We start from the raw sequence: 12,474 nt of genomic DNA, 5'->3' as shown, positions 1-12,474 counted from the left end.
TCTTGATGAGGCAATAAAGATCCAGAATAGTAAGTGTTTTGGCATAATCTGTTCCAGGGGGAGATTTTAAGATTGAACCCTACAAAGGAACAGTTGATAAATCCAAAACTTATTCAGAGCAGTGGATCCATAATAAGCAGTTGTTTGTAACATATCTTTCCCCTTGACAGTGGCCCTAACATCTGATGACCCAAAGCACTGCTCATTACAACTGCTGCTGATCTAAAGACTGTTGAAGATAACACACTGATGCTCAATCTACTGATATGTCTCAAGTACTGCTGAAGACCAAAGCGCTGCTGGAGTTATAACAGTGGAATGAGAATCAGTAGTTTAGTTGTACATTATATTTGTTATTAGTAGTTTGTATCAGTGATTGTAATAGTCAGTGGTTGTAGGTTGTTAGGAGGTACAAGAACAAACATTTTTACAAAATCTCAAATCACCCGATCATGTAAGTGCATTGAAGTAAAAGTGGAAATGATGTTATTTATGTGGTCCTGTTGCGCTTTTGTTTGACGTCTAATGTTCATGATCTAATCCGGTGAATTTTAGACATTGTTATTGAATCCAATAAGATGCTTGATGTAATGAGGTCGTATTAATAACAAATAATAATTAATATAACTAAGTTTCCCGAGTACGGCAAGCAATCCCGAGTAATAACCTAGTATACAATATACATGTGCATCAAACCTTACTACAACATCGAATTATATGCATATAATAGGCACATCACACCCTTTATAGAAACGTTTTTTAATAATATGCATATAAAAAAAACGTTTTTGAATAATATGCATATCAATATACGGTGCATAAACATCAAGATCTAATGGTATATTTTATTAAAAAAATTGAAATATACTAAAAGACATGCTATTATTCACAATTTTATCTCAATTCAGTTTGGTTTATATCAGCTTCGTCATAAAACTTGTCAAAACTTCATAGTATGACAAACTGCTCACTCACTGAACTTTTGCTTTCAGATATAAAGTTGTGTAAAAATGATAAAAGCTAAATCTACTAAAATGATGTTTGATGATTCATTTATAGTTTGTTATGCAACAAATAATAGAACAATGATAGTAGCTGGGTTGGTTAGGTAAGAGGGTTGAAGGGTTCAACTTTGCTTAATGCTGGTCATGGGGTCCCCCCACGTTTACAAGACGTGGAGAGAAGTTCACTAGATTAGTTTTGTTGTTCGCTAAAGATCCTCTTCTGAAGTGTGTTGAGATTCAGATGTATGAGCAAAAGAAATGTGTGTGTTGAATGTGAAAGAAAGTGACTTGCAAGTGCTTGAAAGCAATGATTAGAGATTCTTCAAGAATCAGAGCTGATCGGAATGTCCCTCTCACTTAATGAAGTGTCGCTTATATAAGGAGAGCTTTAGCTCAAAGACAAATGTGTTGACTAGTGAACATGCTTGCAGTGGGGAACTTACCCTTTCGGGGGTCGATGCCTTTTGACCTGCGGATAAAAGAGTGTATTCTATGGATCCGTGTTACTTTTGCGGCTGGTGAGTTGGTCAAGTAATCCAGAGATGTGACCTTTTACTGTTCACGCATTGCTTTATCTCAACTCCCCAGGTTTTCAACCTTTGAACCATTTAACCTTTTGAGTATTCATGTATTTAAGTCACTTTTATTTGGTCTTAGGCTACCCCGTTATCATAGTTCATTCTTAAATTTGCACACATTTTTATTGTTATTTCAACTTAAGGTTTAACATAACCTTTGTTTTTAAATATTTTTATATTTATAATTTTAGCAAGCTTTTTTATGTAAAGAGGTATAAACGTAACTAAACTGATCCTTTGTGGCTTCCCATATTATGATTGTTAAATGATGTTAACTAGACTTAAGGCTGCATTTTAATAGAACTAATCCACTAGCAAGAAGCTAGAGGATAAAAAGTGGTTCATTAACCTATCATTTATAATTTTCTTTTATTTTCTTAGTGCATGTGTAATGGGCTTTATGAGGCGCGATGGTGGTGATTTTTGAGGCATGGCATCCCATAGCGCCCGGCAACCCCAGTACTGCCGACACTACGGGGGAGATTTTGGATGAAGCCGTTATGTACATAGCGGCGTGAAGGATCTGCAAACCTTTCCTCCCACTCACACACATATATATACATACATATGTATGTATAATTGAAGGGTTATTAACTAATTGAGTAATGATGAGGTAAGGGCTTTATGATTACGCTCTAGTGATGTAACGCCCCATAAAACCTCTGTATGACGTGACATGCCACGTGTCACGGAACGCCCCTCCCCCCCCCCAAAAGGGCTTTATGACTACGCATCGCCTTATGACAAATTTGTTTCAATTTCCCAAAACTCTAGTTATACTTTTAAAAACGAGAGTTAATATGACACCCAACACATTACTCTTCTTCTTCCTTTTTCTCTCCCTGCAACAAATAATAGGCCAAGGATAGTAGCTGGGCTGCAAAAAAGGGTTGAAAGGTTCAGCTTTGCTTAACGCATGTCGTGGGGTCCCCCCACGTTTGCAAGACGTGGAGAGAGGTCCACTAGTTTATTCTTGTTGTTTGCTAAAGATCCTCCTCTGAAGTGTGCCCAGATTCGGATGAATTAGCAAAAGGAATGTGTGTGTTGATTGTGAGAGAAAGTGACTTGCATGAAGCAAGTACTCGAAGTGAATGACCAGAGATCTTAGGAATCAGGGCTGGCCAGGGATGTCTGCTTAGTAAATGAAGTGTTTAATTTATAGGAGAAGGCATCTCTTAAAGAGGAATGCATTTGACTAGTGACCATGCTTCCAGTGAGGGAATTACCCTTTCAGGGGTTGAAGTCTTTTGCCCCGCGGATAAAAGAGTGTGCTCTGTGGACCTGCGTTACTTTTGCGGCTGGTGAGTTGGTGAAGCAACCCAGAAATGTGACTTCTTACTGTTTCCGAGTTGCTTTATTTCGACTCCCCAGGTTTTGAACCTTTGAACCGTTTAACCTTTTGGGCATCTATGTATTTAAGTCATTTATATTTGGCTTTGGGCTACCTCGTCATCACCCTACAACTTAATTTTTTTTTCTCCATGTTTCTTCTCTTATATGCTTCTTTTGTTCACTTCTTGCCATTCTATTTTACTTGCATGAACACATACTAGAATACATAAAGGATGCCTTTTATAATATATTTAGATTCTTATCAGATTAAATGGTTTTTGTAGTGGCCTGTAAGGTTTTAATTGGAAGTTTAGGTGGGTTGAAAATTTTAACTAATTTGGGCCAACAAAAATTGCAAATTAAGTTAAATGGGCTCACTAGTTATTTAAGTTGACTAGGCTAAACTTGGATGGGTCACCAATAGAAGAAAATAGAGGTGCACAAAAAAAAAAAAAAAAAAAAAAAAAAAAAAAAAAAATCGGACCCGGTAAAAAAACCCAGAACTGTTTTTTTTTAATACCCGGGTATTCTATACCCGAAACCGGAATCGATAATACCCGATTAATACTCAAAACCGGACAAGAACCGGAACCCGAACAAATTATACCCGACTATACCCAATACATGATTCTAACATCTTTCTTTTTTAAATGTATGTTAGTGCATTTATTTTAATTTTCTTATATTATACAATACATATTTAATAATAATAAGAAAAAATACGAGAAAATAGGGTAATAAAAACGCAATAGAGTATTAAAACATGTGAAAATATAGAACTAAAAACCTGAAAATAGGGTATAAAAACCCGAAAATAGGGTTTTTAAATACCCGGTTTCTTAAGAACCGGAACCGGGCACATAGGGTATGGTTTTTTTATCAAATAACCGGAACCGAACCGTTATAACAATAACCCCTTCCAACCTTTAAAATGAGAAACCGAAACCGGTTCCATAGCCGGAACCGATTAGTAAAAATACCCGGTTTGTGCCTCTAGAAGAAAAGAAAAAAGGGGCCAAAAATGTAAAAGAGGGGATCGACATCAAAGGACTTCGACGGCTGAAAAAAAACGACAAGAAGAAAGCAATTTTATTTTTGTTTGGTGTGAATTGATTTCAAGATAGTTAATTTTGCTTTCGTAAGTGAAGGGGTAAGGTCCCAAAAACCTCATAAAAGGTGCTGGGAACCATACCAAAACCTTACCAATCAAACATTATACCTTGCGCGGCCGCGCACTGGTCTTACAAGCAGAGATCTAAAGAACAGTCAAACTGCCAATACTTGCGCGCCCAAAGGGAATCATAAACCATTGCGCTTCCTCCCATAAACAAGGATGAAAATCCTGAGATAAATACTTCCGCCTTTATATCCAGACTTGGATATTATTCAACCAGACTCAGGAATTATTTATTTACCTGTCTCCACACGATAAGGTGCCACACCAGATTGCAGCAGTAATCTTCTAGAAGGAATACAATCGTGCACTACCAAGACGGTTATAACCGACTGGACACGTGTCGTCATCTCATACGTCTCAGAAATCACAACGGTGACATGTAAATAGAAGGTGATCTCCACTTGATCACTTTACACGTGACAAATCCCCAGCCTCAGATCTAGATCACAATCCGTGTGCTCTAACGGCAGATCAGAAAGCTCAACGGAAGGAAATGTAACCGCTTACGGGGTTAGCATCTTCCGTTAACTTTTCACTAACAGGTTTTCCCGCCCAAATGACTCCCGGCTATAAATAAGAGATAAAACCCAGGTATGAACAAGTTACACACACACACTTACTACATACATTTCTTCTTCATCTACCGATACTTATTCTCACACCGGAGCCGGGTCAAGGAGAGAACCATCTTCTCCCCTTGACGAGGCTAACGGTGCTCTTTTTTGCAGAAGTTATCGGAGAAGAAGGTCAATCGGATCTGAACCAATCGAGTGGAAACTAACCTTTTATGCGGATTCAAACCCCCTAGATATTTCGGTTCCAACCATTTATCTAGTGTTTCTTCATTGGCGCCCACCGATTCCTCTGTTTTTTCAGTTTTCATCTCGTTTCGATTCCGTTCCTTTTATCCTCCATTATGACAGAGAATTCATTATTTCACTCATCAGATCCCGATCTGAATTCACGGGTTCCACAACCCAAAAAACCCAGACTGCTGAAATCAAGGGAGCAAACAAAAACATCAGATCTGAATCCCCAAACATCAGATCTGGTGAAAAAATCAACATGACAGTATTGGACCTGCCAACATTCTGTTGGAAAGCCATCCAATCTGGCCATAATCTCGATGCACAGTCCAGAAATAGCAGTTATCAAGAAATTAAACCAAAACAAATAAACATGGTTCAAGGAGGTCCGTCACGGAGATCACATAAACGGAACCATGATCAACATTGGAGGGAACAACAAGTCGTATTCCCTGTTGTTCCTGGAGGACCCCAAGAAGAACGAACAGTAATTATTACTGGCATCTTTGGACATTACCGGACAGACTATATGTTCATAGATCCGGGAAGCTCGATGGACATCATATACGAGCAATGTTTCAAACAGCTCGATCCGGAAGATGAGGCACGTTTGGAACCGGTTGATTTCCCTCTCACCGGATTCTGTAACGAAGCTGTATTCCCATTAGGACAGATAGCTTTCCTGTGACTCTGTCGGACGGTGAGCATTCACGAATCGTCACAGTAAATTTCATGGTCATGCCGGCAACATCACGACAAGATGTTTTGCTCGGGAGAAGATCACAAAGAGAATACAGCATGATCACCTCTATCCCACACGCTGCATGCGGATTTCCAACAGAAACTGGAGTAGCAATTCTGTACTCAAGCAAAGAGGTCATGTACGTAGATGACGAACCACCGGCAAAGGTAGCCAAACCCTCAGCACCAAACGAGCCTGTCACACCCCGATTTTCACGTGTCACCGGTAGGCCCGGTGTGGGGTACAGTGACGTAGTTGGCATCGTCATAGACAAACACACAATATAACAATGCACAGCGGAAGCAGAATAGATACATTTCAACTTTAAATAAAGTGCAATAATAAATATCACAGTAGTTGAAACGGATCCACAGGCGGATCAAATAAAATAAGATAAAAATAGTTCAACAGATATTTGTCGTCCGAGCTTGCGAGACTATAGTGAACGCTCTTAGGAAACAGCCAGCCTATTTTCGTATAGTACCTGCACTTAACCTTTTGGGAAAAATACGTCAGTTTACACTGGTAAATACAAATCGACTGACTCATTTTGAAAATGATTGAAAATTGATTTAAATGCACAAGGCATAAATATTTTTATTAACTTGGGATAATTATATAATATAAACTTGTGAACGATTTACATGCACTCGTATCTTTGGTGGCCCGGGATCTGCTGTCCGGGCTAAGAATTAAATGACGCGACGAGTGTACGCCTACACCCCGTGCTCTGGCAGTGGCCATCTCGTAAGATAATGCCAAGGATATCCGGGACACGGTCAATAACCCCCCAAAGCCTAAAGTAAGACAAGACTGTTTAAACGAGTCGCACAAGCTATTCAAGACTGTACACCCATAAGGTGCAGGACTTGTGCGCCCGATCAAGCGGTTATTTTAAATACCGTACCCCAAGCCCGTATAGGGAAAATAAGTCAAAATGTATTTACCTGAGCAAGTATGTAACACAAACGGTAAGTGTGGTAGCTTTTACTGGGCCTCCTAATCTGGAACAAAGGTTTATAATTAACCTATTAGATTCCTAACGGGTCTTTTATTTAAGCCTAAGCTTTGACCGGTTAGTTTTAAGAATGATACGGTTTACGCACGATTAAGCGAAAGACCGGATAGAATGTGATTTACACTCGACAAGTTTGAATACTTGTATAATATGGGTATACTAAATACATTCTGGATTTTGAAATAAAAATGATATCGTTTGACCCGTTTCGGTCAATTTACGCAAACTAGTTACGTAAACCGAACCGAACGCAAAAAGGGCGATACGGGTAGACAAATGATTCAAATGCAAGTTCCCTGATATAATATGCTTTAAATATGATATAATATCAGTAAGTTATGTTCTATATTGCCCGGAATAATTTTAAACTCAATTTATGCCTTAGAAGGGCATTTTGGTCTTTTTAAAAGATTATAAAAGAGTCAAATTAGAAATCTGAGTTTCGGGTCTGGTTCATACAGTAAATATACCTCATTTAACATATTATAACAGTAGGGTATGACCCATATATCAAATTTATCATTTAAAATCAAACTATGCACCGTAGGGGTATTTTAGTAAATTCACAAGGGCTAAAAATGCCAAAACTGGAAATCTGAGATCATATACTTATACTTACTGTTATTATATGAAAATATGCTAATTACATCAGTAGGTATAAGTCTTACATGTTTAAAACAAGTATAACGCTTACTATGCGCTTAAAACGCTAAATATGCGATTTAGAGCCGTTTCCGGGTTTATATATGAAAGCTGAGATTTTTATATTTCCAGAAGGCTCAAAATAATTTATTTAACATTTAAAATCAGTAGAAAAAGGTTTCGGGTCAAAAGGATGTGTAAAACTCATTTTATGGCCTAAACGGTCTAAACCGACATAACCCGAAATAACTAGGCGATCTAGGATCCATTCAGCCAAAAATTAATTAAAAATCATCAAAATTCCCAGAATATTGTAATACATCAGTTGGTAAAAAGTTTTATACCAAAACGTGGCCAGAAATAGGTCATATGCGAAAAGGGCCGTTTATGTAAATTAAGAACATAGTTTTACGCTAATGGCCATAACTCAAAATCTGGACCACCAACTGATCCGAAATTTTCGGTGCAAGTTTATATATTAGAAATAAAGATTTCTACTCTTTCACTTTTCCAAAAATCAGGTTTTATATCAAAAAGGGCAAAATAGTCAACTTTATGCATAAATCGGAAACATGCATTCGAATCGGCTAAGCATAGACTTAATCAACAAAAATTCCAGAAAGTTTTACCAAAATAAAAATGGTCAAAAATACTCTCCAATACAGATCTCAAACATGCATGTACGAATCCGAATCGATAGTCTACGAATTAGTCGTTTTATAGGACTTTCGGCTCCGATTCGTATTTATACTATAGATTGTCGAGTTGATCGTGGTAAAATACATTCTTATATTCATAATAAAGCTATCTATGAAGATCAAACAGATTGCATGTCATTTATTTTACCACTTAAGCTATTTTTCTCAAAAATCACTTCTGTTGACTTTTTAGAATCACGTTTGACTCGACAATTAGCATGCATGTAGTGGGATTCAGATAATACCCTTTAGAGGGTTTGTTTCCCACATAAATACCAACATATATCAGGTTTCAATTCGAGAAATGACTGATTGAAACTTGTTTAATCAGAAAGTCAAAGCTTATGAACAAACAGTTTGACTTTTAGCAATAATCAAAGCAAGAACGGATTGGAGATCGAATTAGAAGCTTACCAAGGTCCTATTGATGTTAAGCTAACACTAGAAATCGGCCTTGATGTCCAGAAATGCTTCAGAGATGCTTGAGAGCTTTTGCAAGTTTGGAAGTTCTTGTTCACAACACAAGTGTTTAGTAAAATGAGCTTTGGATCAGATTTAAAGCTGAATTGTTGATGTTTGCAAGGGGTTACTGTGGCCTAGGCATGCATGCAATGTTATTGGAGCTTTTGGGAGGTGAAAACAGCTGTTACCCACCTAAATTCGGACCCAAATCGCTGCTGTTCGCGGATTCTGCACCTGGGTTTATTGGCAGCTCCAAAGTTTGCCCATTTGTTGCAGTTTTGGTCCCTGTACTTTGGTTGCGATGATTTGGCCATGAATCTTGACTCGTAAACCCTCGAATCTGGTTTTTAAGAACCCTTGGACATTTACCAACATGGTAATGTCCTCGTTTGATTTTGCGCTCGCCCGAAAAGCCATAAAATTTGACGTTGACGCTTTTAACCCCTCAAGTACGGTTTTGGCCATAACTTTCTCATATGATAACGAAACTTCATGAAATTTTTACCACATATTCTAGTGAGTATATTTTAGCTTTACAAAGCTTCGGGTCTGCCAAAAGATCACTCAGAGGTATAAATTCAACATGTTGACACTTTTAGCCCCTATAGTTACGGTTTTGGCCATAACTTTCTCATACGATAACGAAACTTCATGAAATTTTTACCACATATTCTAGTGAGTATATTTTAGCTTTACAAAGCTTCGGGTCTGCCAAAAGTTCACTCAGAGGTATAAATTAAACATGTTGACACTTTTGGCCCCTATAGTTTGCAATACTTCACTTTTGTGCAATTTCCGCGTCGTATGATCCATGAACCATCCGTTTAAGGTTATAAACATTATGTAGGGTTATCATAGAGCCTATTTATCCATTGTTGACACTTTGGACCCTTACGTTCCATAGTTTTCACTGTTTGTCACTTTTAGTCCCTCTAAGGTATGTTTTCACATACCGGAACCTTATGACACGTGTCAAGACATTATTGGACGAAATTTTTCGAGGTGTTACATCCTCACCCCCTTAAAAGAAATCTCGACCCCGAGATTTATTCAAACAAATGGGGATATTTTTCTTTCATCGTGGATTCCACTTCCCACGTGTATTCGGGACCTCTACGGGCATCCCACTTGACCTTAACAATAGGCACGTGCTTCCTTCGAAGCTTCTTTACCTGTCGATCCTCAATCGACAAAGGTTTTTCCACAAATTTTAGACTCTCGTCTATGTGTATATCTGTATGCGGTATAACCAGTGATTCGTCAGCGAAACACTTCTTCAAGTTACAGATGTGGAACACATTATGAATGGCGCTAAGTTCCTCAGGCAAGTTTAACTTATAAGCGACTGCCCCGACACGTTCGATTATCTCGAAAGGTCCTATGTATCTCGGGCTTAGCTTGCCTTTCTTTCCAAATCGCATTACACCCTTCCAGGGCGATACTTTGAGCAACACTTTATCACCTACATTGAAGTGAAAATCCTTGCGCTTAGGATCCGCATAACTTTTCTGCCTATCCCTGGCGGCTTTCAAACGATCACGGATCTGAACGATCTTGTCTGTCATCTCAAAGACGATATCTGGTCCAGACAACTAGACATCTCCAACTTCTGCCCAACAAATGGGCGATCTACACTTTCTACCGTATAGGGCCTCAAAAGGCGCAGCCTTTATGCTGGAATGGTAGCTGTTGTTGTAGGAGAATTCAATCAGTGGTAGGTTCTTATCCCAACTACCACCCAAGTCGATCGCACATGCACGAAGCATGTCTTCCAAAGTTTGAATAGTACGCTCGCTCTGACCATCAGTCTGAGGATGATAAGCCGTACTAAAATTCAAACGGGTGCCCAACGACTGTTGGAAACTCTTCCAAAAATGCGACGTATACCTCGTATCTCTATCAGAGATAATAGATACAGGTATACCATGCAATGCTACAATTTTATCGACGTATAATTGAGCTAACATATCTGAGCTATACGTCTCTTTGATGGGTAGAAAATGAGCTGACTTAGTCAGTCTATCTACTATGACCCATATGGTATCATTTCCCTTTTTCGTCTTCGGCAACTTGGTGATGAAATCCATTGTCACCATTTCCCATTTCCATTTGGGAATTTCAGGCTGTTGAAGCAAACCTGACGGTTTCTGATGCTCAGCCTTGACTTGCGCACAAGTCAAACATTTAGCTACATGCTCAGCTACTGACTTCTTCAAACCAATCCACCAGTAGTTTGATTTCAAATCCTGGTACATCTTATCTGCTCCAGGATGAACTGAGTATTTAGAGCTGTGGGCTTCCTGGAGGATAACATTCCGAAGTCCTCCATATACTGGAACCCATATTCGTCCGTTTAGGCGTAGCATTCCATCTTTATCGTAGGATAACTGCTCCTCAGTTACTCCTAACTTTTCTGCAGGATAGTTAGCTTCCAGCACAGCTTCCTTCTGTGCAGCTAACACCCTTTCATTCAAATTATTTCTTATTTCAATGCGCTTGGCATTGATTCTGATCGGTTTAACCCTTTCTTTTCTGCTTAAGGCGTCGGCAACCACATTTGCCTTGCCTGGATGGTATCTTATCTCACAGTCATAATCATTTAGAGTTTCCATCCATCGCCTTTGTCGCATGTTCAATTCCTTCTGATTGAACAGATGCTGAAGACTCTTGTGATCCGAATAGATTATACACTTGGTCCCATACAAGTAGTGTCTCCATAGCTTCAAAGCAAATACAACCGCACCCAATTCCAAATCGTGGGTGGTGTAGTTCTTCTCGTGCACCTTGAGCTGTCGAGAAGCGTAGGCAATGACCTTGCCTTTCTGCATGAGTACACAGCCCATGCCAGTATGTGATGCGTCACAGTATACCACAAATTCCTCTATTCCATCGGGCAATGTCAATACTGGCGCATTGCTTAACTTCTTCTTTAGAATGTCGAAGGATTCCTGCTGCTTAGGGCCCCAATCAAACTTAATCTTCTTACGAGTCAACGAAGTTAGGGGCGCAGCAATTCTTGAAAAGTTCTCGATAAATCGCCTATAGTATCCTGCCAATCCGAGGAAACTGCGAATCTCAGTAGGCGTCTTCGGCTCCTGCCAATTCATGACTGCTTCGACTTTAGCGGGATCTACTTGGATACCACGCTCGCTTACTACATGTCCAAGGAACTGGACTTCTCGAAGCCAAAATTCACACTTCGAGAATTTGGCATAAAGCTTCTCTTGATGCAGAAGTTTGAGAATACAACGAAGGTGTTTCTCATGGTCAGCTTGGCTCTTCGAATAGATAAGGATGTCGTCAATAAAGACAATGACGAATTTATCTAGATAAGGCTTGCAGACACGGTTCATGAGATCCATGAATGCGGCTGGTGCGTTAGTGAGCCCAAAAGGCATCACTAGGAACTCGTAATGTCCATAACGAGTCCTAAACGCGGTCTTGTGCACATCTTCATCTTTGACTTTCAACTGATGATAACCTGACCTGAGGTCAATCTTTGAGAAGTAGCTTGCTCCTTGCAGTTGATCGAACAGATCGTCGATTCTGGGTAACGGATACCTATTCTTGATAGTGACCTTATTAAGCTCACGATAATCGATGCACAGACGCATCGAACCATCCTTCTTCTTAACGAACAAGATTGGCGCTCCCCAAAGGGATGAGCTAGGTCTGATAAAACCCTTAGCTAATAAATCATCCAACTGCGTCCTCAACTCCTTCATCTCCGTTGGTGCCAATCTATATGGTGCTCTTGCTACAGGTGCTGCACCTGGAATAATGTCTATCCGGAACTCCACTTGTCTATCCGGTGGCAACCCGGGTAGCTCTTCAGGAAATACTTCAGGATATTCCGAGATAACAGGGATATCCTCAATCTTCGGCTTCGACTCATCTATGGTAACTTGTGCCATATAAATGACACATCCCTTCTGCATGCATCTGGATGCCTTGAGCATGGACACTTGCTCCGGCAATCCGTGATGGGTATCTCCTTGAATAGTAAGTGACTCAC

The sequence above is a fragment of the Helianthus annuus genome, chromosome 17 (genome assembly GCF_002127325.2).
Source record: "Helianthus annuus cultivar XRQ/B chromosome 17, HanXRQr2.0-SUNRISE, whole genome shotgun sequence".
Lineage (NCBI taxonomy): Eukaryota > Viridiplantae > Streptophyta > Magnoliopsida > Asterales > Asteraceae > Helianthus > Helianthus annuus.
Note: the sequence above shows the minus strand (reverse complement) of the source record.